This window comes from Paramacrobiotus metropolitanus, unplaced genomic scaffold (genome assembly GCF_019649055.1).
Source record: "Paramacrobiotus metropolitanus isolate TYO unplaced genomic scaffold, Prichtersi_v1.0 Parri_scaffold0000029, whole genome shotgun sequence".
In the NCBI taxonomy this organism is placed as follows: Eukaryota; Metazoa; Tardigrada; class Eutardigrada; order Parachela; family Macrobiotidae; genus Paramacrobiotus; species Paramacrobiotus metropolitanus.
In genome coordinates this window covers 1,114,865-1,128,793 of record NW_026570249.1, presented here as the reverse complement: position 1 = coordinate 1,128,793, position 13,929 = coordinate 1,114,865, and the positions used below count along the sequence as shown (strand labels likewise).

Here is a 13,929-nt window from a genome sequence, read left to right as displayed (position 1 = left end):
AAAAGGGCTGCCCTCAGCCCGTACAAATTAAAAGGAAATAAACAAGAAAAAGTATCACTCCCAAATGGCTAAAATACAGTGGTACTTGTAAAAGAAAGAGACAGAATGGAATAAAGGACCCAGAGATTTTGCTTACTAAAACCAGGCTACTCGGAACAGTCCAGTGGGAGGTCATACGGATCCGTCGGCTCCGCAGTTCCTTCGCCATCATCGGCCGGTGCGACGCTGTTCACCTTCTCAAGTTCAGTGACCACCTCCATGTTTTCCAGTGTGTTCGTAGCCACTTCACAAGGCTCGCGACAGAGCGGATCGGTGGCCGCGTTCGGTACGAGCTCGCTCGCTTCGGGCGTTGCGCTCTCCAGCGGCGGTTTGGCTCGGACAGAAGCGCCATTGATATCGTTTTCCGCTTCTCCTTCAGAGACGACATCCATGCCGTCGGACACGTCAGCCGTTTTTTCGCTAAGCTTGCTCTGCTGTGTGTCCGTTCCACCCTCTTTTTCCCTTGAGTTTTCGGCTTCAGCAGCTAATGGCATGTTATCGGCACTGCTGTCTCCCTCTTCAGTAACGTCTTGAAATGGTGCCGGTGGTTGCGTAGATTTCTCGCCGGGAATCCAGTGAGACGGGATTAGGATGTCGGGACGGCGACGTGCGACATCGGCTGCCGATGGTCCAGTGTACCCAAAAGGAATGGTGCATTCGTACACCATTTGCGCAACGTTCTGGGACTCCCGCATTAAGAGAGGAAATCTCTTCACCAGGCAACCGTATCCTTCCACTTCTTGATACTCCCATGCAGCCCACCATTTATTGATTTGATTGCGAGTAGTCTTGCTGCTAATCGGGCCGCTGTACTTCGTGTAACGGGTATCCAACAGCTCTTGAGCTGTTTTTCCTCGAAGCGTTGTTGGTTCAACGCTGGACTGCGGAACAGACATGCCAGGTGCGTGAGGATGCACCACCGAACTGGTAGCAGTGCGGACACCACTGTTCAACGTGCCAAGGGCGCCGTCAAGAAGCGGAGCAGATGAAAATCTGCTAGGCATGATTCCAGCCGGCGCTGAAATCGGCAAACCGGTATTATTAAAGGTCCCCGGGAGGCCTTGCCCGTTGGCACGATAAGCAGCTGCTGCATTAGCTGTTGCTGTGCCAGCTATAAACACAGTGGAAGGGTTTCCACTTGAGCCGTAAGGGAAGGTCCCCGAGAGGCCTTGCGCGTTGGCATGATACGCAGCTGCCACGGGAGCTGCTGCTGTGCCAGCCATGTGCACAGCGGAAGGGTTTCCGCTGGAACCGCCGGTAAAGGTCCCCAAAGGGCCTTGCAAGCTGGCGTTATTCGAAGTGGCTGCATAAGTCACTGGTGGGCCAGCTACGGATGTAATGGAAGGACTTCCATTGAACACTACTGCCGGCAGTGTCACACCCGAGCAGCCGGGAAAGATCCCCGAAAGGCCTTGGCTACTGAACAGGGCTGCAGCAGACGTGTTGGCTGCCGTATGAGCGGTCGCCTGCAGCGGTGGGTTGGAATACGCCGCTCGGTTCCGGTCCGGATCGTAGAGGGTCACCGTAAAGTTTTCAAAGAAGACTCGGTGAGCTTCATTCAGCGCCCCTTTCATGGCTTCCGACAGGCATGCTTGATGACGGGGCGACTCACGTAATTCTTGATAAGCAGCCTTTAATCCCGAACAGGCTGCAGTGAATAACACGCGAGTACGCGCGGGGACCAACTGATAATCCTCCTCAGTAAAGCAGCCAAAAGGAATCTCCCCGAAACTGCGGACTGCAACATGTGGGCAAGAGGGGATTTCGAAAGGAGTTCCCTCTACGTACGATCGAGCGTAAGCGGCGCGACAGGCACCGCATGGAAACTGATTATCGTAATTCATATTAACAAAAACTTTGAGACAAAAAAAATTTAAAAATAAGAAACTTGTTCGGTCTGAAAATGAATTCGTAAAGTGAATGTTGACAGCTTACTTTATAAACTGATCAGCAGTGCGGCGTGACTGCTCTTTGTCTTCTTGACCTGGCGCGTGTGAACTAGATCAGCTAGCAGCCAATAGAAAGCTACTCTTCCAGTGCCGGAAGGCGGCGCTTAATGCTCGTTTATGTATCGAGTTGGACGCTTAATCAACCGTCCACGTTTCGACACAGACGGCGCTGGTTTTAGACTGTGAGTTAGCAGTCGGTAGTTGACCCGCTTTTTTCCACGATGTTTGCCCTTTTTGGTGATGTGGTCAGCTGATTGCAATTCGGACGGTGGATCTTGAGCAGAAGTTTGTTGGGAATTACCCGGCAAATTTGCTGCTGTATCCACAACACCGGAAATACGTGGGATGTATTTCTGCATTCGGTCAACGTTGTACTTGTCCGGCTTCGGGTTTTTACCAAATAAAGGTATTAATTCGTATACATTATCAGAACAACGTTTAAGTACACGATAGGGCTGCTTAAATTTAAAAGATAGCTTGTCGGCTAGACCTTTCTTTCTTGCAAACTGCTGTACCCGAACCAGACTGCCCTCCTCAAATACGGTATTTGTACGGTGCTCGTTCACCCTAGCAGCATCTCTATTTTGCTGCTCCCGTATTCGTACACGTGCAGTTTCATGAGCGGATTCGAGAGTCTGAATAAATTCTTTAGTGTACGCAGGATAGTCAGTGTAACCCTTTTGCTGATTGGTCTTGAAAATTGTGTCTAGAGGCAACGTTGCCTCTCGTCCGAATAGCAGGTAAAACGGGCTGGCCTGGGTAGTACACTGCTTAGCGCAATTGTGAGCAAAAACAACAGCCGGCACGTACACATCCCAGTCACGTTGTTTGCTATCTACAAACATTGAAAGCGCCTCTGCTATAGGTGCCATTTGGCGCTCACATAATCCATTGCCTTCTGGGTGGTAGGCAGTTGTTTTTAACTGCTTCACGCCGCAAATGTCCGTTACGGACATTAACAACTGATTACGGAAATGAGTCCCGCGGTCGGTCAGCAGTTTCGAAGGTGTCCCATATTTAAATACAATTTCAGTTATAAAGAAGTCCGCTACCTCTTGTGCGGTGTCCTTTTGCAGCGCCTTTGCTATCACAAAGCGAGTTAAGTGGTCGACTGCAACCACTATATACTTGTTTCCCTTATCCGAGACAGGAAATGGACCGAGAATGTCCATTGCTAGGGTGTGGAATGCCGGCGGAATTGGCATTGGCTGAAGAAGGCCATGAATTCCTTTCTTCGGAATCTTTCGCGCTTGACATTCCTCACATGACTCGATGTATCTGCGTACATACGAAATCATGCCGGTCCAGTAAAACCTGCGTGCCACGATGTCCCAGGTTTTCTCTACGCCCATATGAGCGGCCATCGGAATGTCATGAGCGGATCTCAGTATGTCCGCCCTCATATGTCTGGGCACCACGAAACACAGGTGATCACAGCCGTTATGCCGGCGTGTCCGGTACAACACACCATGCTGAATGACGAACCGTTTATAAAATGGCGCATGCGCTTTACTTAAATCAGCGACATTTTTCACTAATTCACGCAGTACTTCGTCCTTCTCTTGTTCCTGACGCAGGTACTCGTAGTCATCGGTCGCATCCGCTGAAATCAACCACGCAGCCACTTCCGGCAAGTCTACTTCGTCGACTGGTGGTTCATCAATCGGAAAGCGGCTCAAACAATCAGCATTGCCATTAAGGCAGCCTTTACGGTACTCGAGCACCATATCGTAAGGGTCCAACAGCAACGCCCATCGCGTTAGGCGGGCGTTTGGTCCCCTGTGCTTACGCAAACTTACTAAGGCTTTGTGGTCTGTCCGGACAGTAAACCTTCCGAATTCCACGTAGTGCCGGAACTTAGTTACCGCAAATACTACAGCTAAACATTCCAACTCTGTAATACCGTACTTTTTCTCAGCCGCCGATAAACCACGACTTGCGCACTCTACAATGTGGCCTTCTTGTGAAAGCACGGCGCCTAAACCGTAACCACATGCATCGCACTCGATGACTATGGGCTTCTCGGGGTCAAATCTAGACAAAACTGGCGCTATGCACAAGGCTTCTTTCAAACATCTGAATGCAGTTTCTTCAGATTCGCCCCATACTACGGTTACATTTACTTCCTTTTTGGTCAATACAGTAAGTGGCTGAGCCAAATGCGCAAAGTTTTTAATAAACTTTCGGTAATAACTGGCGAGCCCTAAGAAAGACTTAACATCCGTCTGACTAACCGGCTTAGGAAAAGCTGATATAGCTTTTATTTTGTCAGGGTCAGTACGTACACCACTAGCGTCGATTATGTGGCCTAAGAACTTGAGTTCTCTCATAGCGAACGAACACTTTTTCGGTTGCACCGTAATGCCGGCTTCTCTTAATGCCGACAGCACTATATCAAGTCGCTCTAAGTGCTCCTCAAAATTGCATGCAAATACAACCAAATCATCTAGGTATACGAGTACAATAGTCCATTTAAGACCATTTAATATACTGTCCATTGTCATTTGAAAGGTTGCCGGGGCGTTACAAAGCCCGAACGGCATCCTTAAAAACTCGTAAAGACCATCCTGCGTACAGAACGCGGTCTTTGGCTGGTCAGCTTCAGCAACCGGGATCTGCCAGAACCCTGAGAAGCAGTCCAACCCGGTATACCAGTCAGCGGTGCCGACTGCTTGTAGCAAATCGTCAATTAACGGCAAAGGATAAACATTTTTGCGCGTGATTTTGTTGAGATCCTTAAAATCTACGCAAAACCGTATACCTCCGTCTTTTTTATGAACGATTACTACTGGACTGCTCCATGGTGATTGTGATTTTCGGATAATGCCACTATCAAGCATTTTCTGAACTTCATTTTGAATGAGTTTACGTCCCTTCCATGACGTTCTGCGCGGCGCTGATTTAACTGGCTGCGCCGTACCAGTGTCGATATGATGGGACTGCGCTGCTGAAAACCCATAAGGATTTTTCGACGTTGGAAAAACCTTACGGTTTTTACGCAAAACTTTAAGCAGTTGTTCCAGTTGCTGCTTAGTTAGTTCCTTATTAATATTCAGTTCTGGTAACAGCTCCTCAAAGTCTTTTAGTGCTTGCTCTTCTTCGTCAGGTGACAGAGTATTGACCTGTACGTCGTCTTCCTCATCGTACCAATCAATAGTGCCTACCAATGCGCCTTTTCGTATTACACGACGTCTGTCGGTGTTATTCATAAACATAGTGCAAAATCGCCCATTTTTTACTTGAACAATAGCACTCGGTGAAAATACTTGAGCGCTCTGCAGCGTGCTGTCTTCCGGTAAGAAAATAAAAGTCCCGTTATCTGGAGCTTTTAAAACTTTAGCGTCAGAAATTACGCTTGAGCGTGGTGGTATCACCACTTGTGATAGAGCGTAGACTTTACGGAAACCGCGGAGTGGTTTGGAAGCAGGCAACACTTCACTGACTGCACATGTTTCCTGGCTAAATGGTAGTACCGTAATCTCATAACTTCCTTCAGCAGGGATCGGTGGGCCTGGCCCATGCGGGTCAGCGGTTCGTTCGACTGCCGAATAAATTAACTGCCTACCCTGCACGTCAATGGACAGCGGCTTACTCTGTAAGAAATCCATACCAATCAGCACGCTGAACTGAGGATCGCCGTCCCAAACATAAAAAGAGTGCTGGAAATCACTCTTGCCAATCCGTACACTTGCGTCACAGTACGCTGTACGAAGTGGCACGCGACCACCTCCGACGCCTACCACACACACGCCCTTATGATCGGATGGTAAAGGCGTACACGGAATACTATGCGCGTCGCAAAATTCCCGAGAAATGATAGATACAGCTGCGCAAGTATCGATTAGTGCAGCAACTCCGATATTATTAATATCTACTGTATACGTAAAGCCTGTAGATATTGTAGGCAGGCTCGTGTCCGTGCTATAAACATCCGCGATCGGTGTTGTTTCCGGTAGAGGTTTGTCTACAGTGCCAGCAGCAGTATTACCTCCATTTACTGCTGCTTTAAGTTTTTTGGAGTCGGCGCCCGAGGTGGCACGGCTCCTTTCCACTGTTGTTTCTTAGCGGCTTGATACTGCTGGACTGACTCGGGCAGATTGGCGAATGGCACTGACTGCCATTGACACGTTGTGCTGTAGTGTCCTTTTTCACCACATGTGAAACAGGTGACACTTGGCTTAGCGTCGCCAGGCTCGGGCGTTGTCGGCGTGCGGGGTCGCGAGGGCGGCCGACTAGTGTCCGACGTGCCATCCTCACCGGAAGTGCCAGGATTGCTGTCCTGCACTTTGGTATTCGAATACCGATGGTCGCGTCTACTTGTCTGCCGTTGATCGCTGAATGTAACCGCGCGATTACTCGATTCTGACTGCCGGCGGTCAGCGGCCGTCTGGTCGACAATCCGCTTGCAGTTGCGAGCAGCTGTCAAGAACGCTGCTACAGTCTGTGGCATTTGAGCTGCCACCAGCTTATACAGTTCCGAATGGGAGCGAAGCCCATTGACCAGATAATGAGCTTGCATCTTTGGGCTCATTTCGTAATCTACGTCGGCAATCAACTCGATGACGGCCTCGTAGTAGTCGTCGACCGTTTCCTTACAATCGTACATGCGGTTAGCCAGCTGCTGCGCCGCAAAGAACTGCCGATCTTTGTCGAAATACTTGTCCTGCAGTTTGGCTTTCCAGTCATTCCAGCCTAAACCCTCGGGAAACAACTGCACCATTTTATCGTAAAATCTGGCAGCGTTACCCTGGAGTGCATTAATCAATTCAATGCACTTGAAATAATCATCCCATCCATTTTTTACGGCTACCGCTTCATAGCGCTGAATCCAGCATTCGATGCGCTCATCTTTCTCCCCTTTAAAGACGGGGGTTTTAACCCGCTGGTCTTTCTGTACGTACGAAAAGCCACGTGAGCCGTGAGCTGGCTCAAATGGCGGTGGTGGCAATGCCATTGTCCGCCCGGCCAACCCTGGTCTCGGCAAATATGCTTCGTCTGAACCATCTCCGAACGCAGTATTGGCATCCATTGGGGGTGCAAGAAAACGGCCGCCAAGCCGACCGTTCGAATGTCCACGCCCTGTAGCAGAAAACCCTTGAGGATAAGCCTCGGAAACGGGCCATCCTTGAAAATATGGGGTCAGGAACGCGGCAACCTGCTGAGCCAGGCCAGCTGCCACACTGCCTGATTCATCGTCGCCATACACAGTACTTCCTAAAGCCAGCGGCCGCTCATCGAAACAGGGACCACTGCCAGCACTTCTACGTTGCGATCGGACAGGCGGCACCGGTCCGACGCTCTGGTTTCCCGACAAATGTGGACGAAAACTCCGCCGGCTGTCTAGCTCTTCGACGTCTAACCGGAAGAGTTTTGCGCGCAGTTCATCCAGCTCCTTTTTGAGACTGATGTTTTCGCGGTTTAAAGCATCCCTGTCTGTATATAATTGCTTCGGATGGGGAATGACAGGCTGCCGAGGTTCGCCACGCAGTATATCGTGTGGTACGCCCAGCTCCGGTCTTCGAGCCATGTCGTTCTGTTCCTGAGTCGCAAAAGAATGTTGTACCGGAACACCACTGAAGCGGCGTTGAGAAAATATACGGTCTGACATCTCTAAATCGTCGAAACACGGCAGCGACTGCCTGGGTGCGCAATCTCTGCGGTCGACGGCCTTGTCGCGACGATCACCGGCCGAAGGCGATACAAACTGCACTGAATTTGGTAGGGAGGCCCTTTTACTTCTTGGCGGTGGCCTCGGTCCGCTGTTACCAAAAATACCGTCCCCATGAGCTCGAGACGAAGGCAGGGGACTGCTGTAGACCGCCGGTAGTTCGGCGTTTTCCCCGTCGTCTCCTACCACACCCTCAAGTCTGAAACCGGCCGAGGGCAGCGCGTAATTCTCTTGAGATGCCCTCACATTGTTTTCCCAAGACTGTGGTGCACTAGTAGAGGGCATACCGTCCCCAGAACCTCGATAAGCAGCCCGGGAACTGCTGAAGCCCATGGGCGGCTCATCATATTCTGCCATCGCGCTATCACGTCGAACACCGTCCGGTGTTGCATTTTGTTGCCCGGAATTACCGTGAGAAGCCCGTTTATTTTTTCCTGTAGGCTTTGCTACGCTGTTTTGAGGAATATTATTCACATGCACTTGAATAGCAGCCCGAGGACTGCGAAAGACCGCCGGTGGCTCTTCGTCAACGACGTCTTCAACTACTGGATCAGCGCGATCGTTTTCCGCGCTAACATTTAACGGGTCTTGCACCGCGTTCACTTCGTTGTACCTTTCTGATTGTTCTTCCATCTGAAATCGACGGCCACTGCGCAGAGTCATTGGCGAACTACGAATTTTTCGCTGGGTTCCCCGATACCGGTATACACGAGGTGGTGATTGTTAAACAGGAGCGCCACTTGTCACAAGGGCAAATCGATACCCCCGTGATTTTCTAGGTTTTCCCTACTGCGGAAAAGAACGGGACACGACAAATTCACTTTTGTTACGTCTCCCAGCAGATTTACTGCTCCGCATCAGAAGAAAAGCTAAAAAAAATATAGAAAATGGCAGAAAAGCAAAAACAAGAATGAATCCTAAGTCGTCGTGCACGCATCGTCCCACTGACTTCTAACGTAACAGCCATCCGATACACAACATGACACATTAATCGATTTAATATTCCAGTGTGCAATTTAGTACGCATTAGCGTTGGCAGAAAAAACTAAAACTTGGCATAGAATTCAAAATTCAAACATTTGAATGATTTTTATGTATTAATATTGTACTTGCCGTTAGAGCTTCAACGGACAACCGAAGGCTCTTTACACGCCAGCAATCAGGTGGTACATGTTGGGAGCGTTCTACATAGATTCTGATGCAGCTGCCAATGATGCGGCAAATGAAGTTTTCAGTTATAGTAAGTACAACTGCACGATAAATATTATTGATTCCGTTTATTAAATACAGCATGTCAATCAAGTAAATGCTATGAAAACTATTACAAAATTATTAGATGTGCGTTTGAATTGCTGCATGGTAGTTCGTAGTCTGTACAGTTAACTTAACTTACCTGTACGAACTACGCACAGGAAATGAGCGTTGCATTTCCATTGCGCTCTCTTGATTTGTGACTACTGTGTTCGTACAAAATCCTGCATAACCTTCCGATACCACGTACCGACGTAGATAAGTGTGTCGCAGGATAGTAGATTGCTGTAAAATTGTACGTATTTCCACAGGTAACAGCAGTCCTTTAAGATGGACCAACCAGAGCGTGTACTCTATTGCGCAACGCCCGTATCACCAAGCTGATGAGCTTGGGTTGACAATCTTTTACGACACTCAACATTTCCGCCACGAGGAGTACTTCTGGAATCATAGTGCTAAGGAACTACGCAAACCCACTAAAATTCCAGTAAGAATATTTTAGTCACCTGAATGGCGAAATTTAGCACCCAGCGACGGGCAAATATTTTTCCAGGAGCGCGGTCTACTGATTGATCAATCCACTGCTGCCTCAACTGTGCTGCACCGACGTATGGAACCTGGTATCACCATTAGAACTGAGTTTGAGTTTCAGACGATAACGCAGGTACAAAATGCCGGCGTGCAACCACCCCAATAAACACGATATCGAGTACAAGGTTGTACTCAAATGTATCTTAAGCGCCGGTTTGCATTCGGTTACGCATTGCTGTAGCACATCATCGGTGAAGATAGAAACGCTACGCTGACGTTCAAGCGCACAATCCCTTGGTCGTATTACGGCACCTACGATGACATCGCAAATGAGGCCGAAGCACAAGCATCTCAAGGTTATAGGTTATATCATTTTAACGAGGAAAATTCTTCTGCAAACTGCACCTTAAGGAAGCGACTCAACATAACCCCGATACCAGACAGTCACGATGTCTTACTGCAAGCGGGATGCGGAATTCCTTGCCGAATCAGAGCTAATGCAGTTGTGGAGCAAGAGCAGAATACTTCCGAAAACCACACAATTTCGGTTAGCAGGCCTGTGTTGCAAAAAATGAATGTTATTCGAAAGGTCTCTAATTGTTGGTTAGGCAAGCACTGTACTGGGAATAGACGGGCAGCTGACAATCAGTATTCTGTCGTACGCGTCTCGAAATGGGTCTGAGCCTGAACTGGAACGAAACATTACCCTCTAAATTGAGGAAGCGTCAACCACGAGTCCCGTGCGAGGATTACATGTGGTACGGTGACTGTGACGTTTATTTTTGTGTGTTTAATCACCCGATTCGTCCGTATCGTTAAATGTGTGCGTGACCGACGAAGGGACCGACACAAATTCAGTTTTTTGGAACTTCGTTTTGCTTCGGTCAACTATTTAGTATACATACTTGGCACAGATATTATGATTTTTTAAATCAAAATGTTCATCGTTCACATTGCGCTTCCAGCACTTTTCCAACTGGGAAAAGGGACGGTGGAGAGCCCAACAGTGGGATCGATACTATCAGCGTGTTGTATCTCCTTTCTTTTGGGGAAGTTTAGCTTCACCGAAAAGGGTAGGGAATATCTGGGTGTACAGTAATAGTGGTAGTACTCTGTATATTATATACTATATAGCTAACTCTGGTCTCCAACTTCAGTGTTTAACAGTATTAAATATCAACATTTGCATAAGCATTAAGCACACCGCACCTATGCGTACACTGCGTTTCGTTTGTGGTAATCAAATTAAGTAATTTTAATGGTATTAAAGCTGCTTTATTCAAATTATAAAAAAATAAAAATAATGTTGCTCGCTATTATTGCCCATATTACGCTACATAACGAATAAAAACAAAATCGTTTTGGTTCGCGAGCATTTATTTGTTCATCATCAGGTTTTAAGAATATACGTATAATCACATGTTGATACATATTGTTCAATTACATCAGATTCAGAACCGGTCTTCGAAAATGCCACTATGGAAATAAGTCAACTGCCTGACGGGAAGCTAAAGATACAAATGGACACAATTTACGGCGACAACGAAGTTTTAACGCGGGTTATAACTTTCTCCTTACATACGAGGACATTTGGGTGCTGTGAACATACCCTGCACGATTAGGCTGCGATGAACAGCTGGTTAGCCGTAGCTCGCAACGCTACTGATATCACAGTCTGAATGCAAACGGCTATAAATTTAGGCGGCTGTTCATCGCAGCCTAATCGTGCAGGGTATGTTCACAGCACCCAAATGTCCTCGTACACCTGCAGCGTTTGTCTCCCCTGACGGTCAGGAGCCATCTAGAGATGATCCAACACAATTGGTGCGCTATTAAAGCATAACATAAGTGCCCTCTCGATAAGTTCTTCCAGTTTAATAATTATTGCTGTCAGGCAGAGGTTGACATTCGATTACGTCGAGGTTTATGGAAAGGCGATACTGACGGCGTTCGACATTCCAACTGTCGGTTGGACAGAGCGACACTATCTGACACCGAAAGGATTTTTTGTGGCGTCATCGGAAGGGTTGCACGAATACATGTGCCATACAACATGCCACAAAATCAAGACATACACTGTCGTGCAGAGGCGGCAAGATATTTAAAAGCATGGTGCTATTTGGCGCTTGTCTGTTTATTCTACTATGCCAGCTGCGATTTATGTTACAATTAACAAGTTAATTGTTGTTAATGTTAGCTGGAGGGTATGCCTCCCGCTCTTTTCTTTTCTTCCGCCGTAGCGCGTTACGTGAGCCTCGAGAGATGGCGCTGCGCGCTGTCGTGGCCCTTAGATCAAAGCGGCCGCCGGCGCGCTTGCGCGTGCTGTTTGCGTCCGGCACTGTTCCTGTGCCCGCATTTGGTTTTGCGTTTCTGCTTCGACATGCAGTTGTCTTTGCATTAATTCTGTATCGTGTGCGCGCGAGTGATCTTGTTCTTTTTAAAAAAAAAAAAAAGAAAAAAAAACACCGAGGTGTTTCCACCTCGTATACTAAATTGGAAACGATACAGAGAAGATTAGCATGGCCCCTGCGCAAGGATGACACGCAAAATCGTGAAGCGTTTCCAAATTTTAAAAAAACCAATAACCCCCTTGATTTTGATATCTGGACGCGACGCCATGAAGAGTCTTTCCAGGAGTGCATCGCTAATCCCAAGACTCTCACTGCACGAACAGCCAGCACTAGCGGCTTGTCGAACCCACGACATAGCACACTGCAGTGCGGACGCTGCAAGGAGGTGGGTCACGTCGCACGGGACTGTAAGCAGCCCTTTCGCGGGCGCCCGGCTGCAGAGGGCGAAATCTGCAACAATTTCAATAAAGGAAATTGCACAACACCATGCCGCCGAGGACGGTTGCACGAGTGCAGCGAATGCAATTCCGAACGTCACGCCGAATACAATTGCCCCCGTCGGTATGACAAGCGAGCTGAACGCCGTTAGGAGTAGTACGCCACTAAAACCGGCGGCCTTCAAAAAACTCCTGACAGCACATCCTGACCGAACTTTTGTCGAAGATTTGATCCGCATGATCACTGACGGAGCGGATATTGGATACCGCGGCCCAGAATTATCCCGCTACACAAAAAATTCCCGCACTGCAGATGAGAATCCTGAAGCAATTTCATCATCAATTGAAAACAGCGTTAAATGCGGTCACGCACTCGGCCCTTTCGACCGGCCGCCACTACCAAACTTTGTTTGCAACGCTCTTGGTGTTAGACCAAAGTCCAGCGGTGGATTTCGCACAATTATGGACCTCTCCCAACCGACTGGAACATCCGTCAACGACTTCATCGCAAAGGATGAACCACCTTTGAAGTTTTGTTCTGTGGACGATGCCACTAAGCTGATCGCCGCATATGGCAAGGGCGCAGTGATGGCGAAACTGGACATTGCCAATGCGTTCCGCCTAATTCCTGTACGCCGCTCTCAGTGGAACCTTCTTGGCTACAAGTTCAAAGGTAAATATTACCACGACGTGGTTTTACCTTTTGGCTGCCGCTCCGCACCGCGCTTATTTTGTATGTGCTCTGATGCCATACACTGGATATTTTGCAAGATTTCCGGTCACGTTGCACTTTTACACTACATTGATGATTACCTAATCATCGCGCCGGTTGGTGGTAGATGCGCTGAATTGGTCAGTTTGTTCATGAAACTGTGTGACGAATTGGGTGTTCCGCTCGCAGCAAACAAGCTAGAGGGCCCATGCACGCGCATAGTCTTTCTGGGAATAACTATCGATTCCGTTGCTCAGACTTTGTCTTTACCAGAAGGAAAGCTCAACAGTCTAACTGAGCTGCTTCGGTCCTGGTCGAAGAAAACGTCATGCTCGCTGGTAGAACTGCAGAGTCTTGTCGGCTCGTTACAGTTTGCAACCAAATGTGTGCCGGCTGGTCGGCTTTACTTAAGACGTCTCATTCACAAAATGTCCGGTCTGACCACTCACAGACCCCGGTTTGTCACGTCCATTCAACTAGACGCTGACTTTCAGTTGGACATCGCTTGGTGGCTCAAGTTTCTGCCCGCTTGGAATGGTTCAGCTACTATTCTGGAGCCAGAATGGAGCAGGCCAGACACGTTGCACCTCTCTACCGACGCCTCGGGCCGCCTTGGAGTGGGCGGTTATTACAGCGGCCGCTGGTTTGCATCTCCATGGCCACAATGGATTAAAGATGCCATGCCGTGCATCGAGTATCTGGAGATGTTAGGCGTCTTGTTCGCGATAACGCTGTGGCAGCAATCGTTTCGGAATAAGAAAGTTATGTTCCACTGTGACAATCTGGGAGTCTGTGAGGCTTGGGATAAGTTAGGCTCAACCAATCGAGCTGTGCTTGACCTCATGCGCAGAATGACCATGATCGCAGCAGAAGGAAACTTCCACTTCACCATCAAACATATTAGCGGATGTGATAACGGCATAGCTGATGCAATCTCCCGCTTTCAGGTAGACCGGTTTCGCCGGCTAGCACCCGCAGCCAACCTCTACCC

General features: G+C 48.5%; 2 long non-coding RNA genes and 1 other non-coding gene across 3 annotated transcripts; all 3 read left to right on the top strand.

The window, feature by feature from the left end:
• The first annotated feature begins 8,739 nt into the window (after positions 1-8,739).
• LOC129588441 (uncharacterized) lies at positions 8,740-9,558 on the top strand. The gene is made up of 3 exons (XR_008690477.1): positions 8,740-8,896; positions 9,219-9,394; positions 9,461-9,558. It is a non-coding gene; the product is annotated as an uncharacterized LOC129588441 (long non-coding RNA).
• Positions 9,559-9,759: 201 nt separating this feature from the next.
• Positions 9,760-11,011, top strand: LOC129588438 (uncharacterized). The gene is made up of 3 exons (XR_008690474.1): positions 9,760-10,196; positions 10,404-10,511; positions 10,888-11,011. It is a non-coding gene; the product is annotated as an uncharacterized LOC129588438 (long non-coding RNA).
• Positions 11,012-11,905: 894 nt separating this feature from the next.
• Positions 11,906-12,009, top strand: LOC129588473 (U6 spliceosomal RNA). Its single transcript, XR_008690482.1, has one exon. It is a non-coding gene; the product is annotated as a U6 spliceosomal RNA (small nuclear RNA).
• The last annotated feature ends 1,920 nt before the right edge of the window (positions 12,010-13,929 follow it).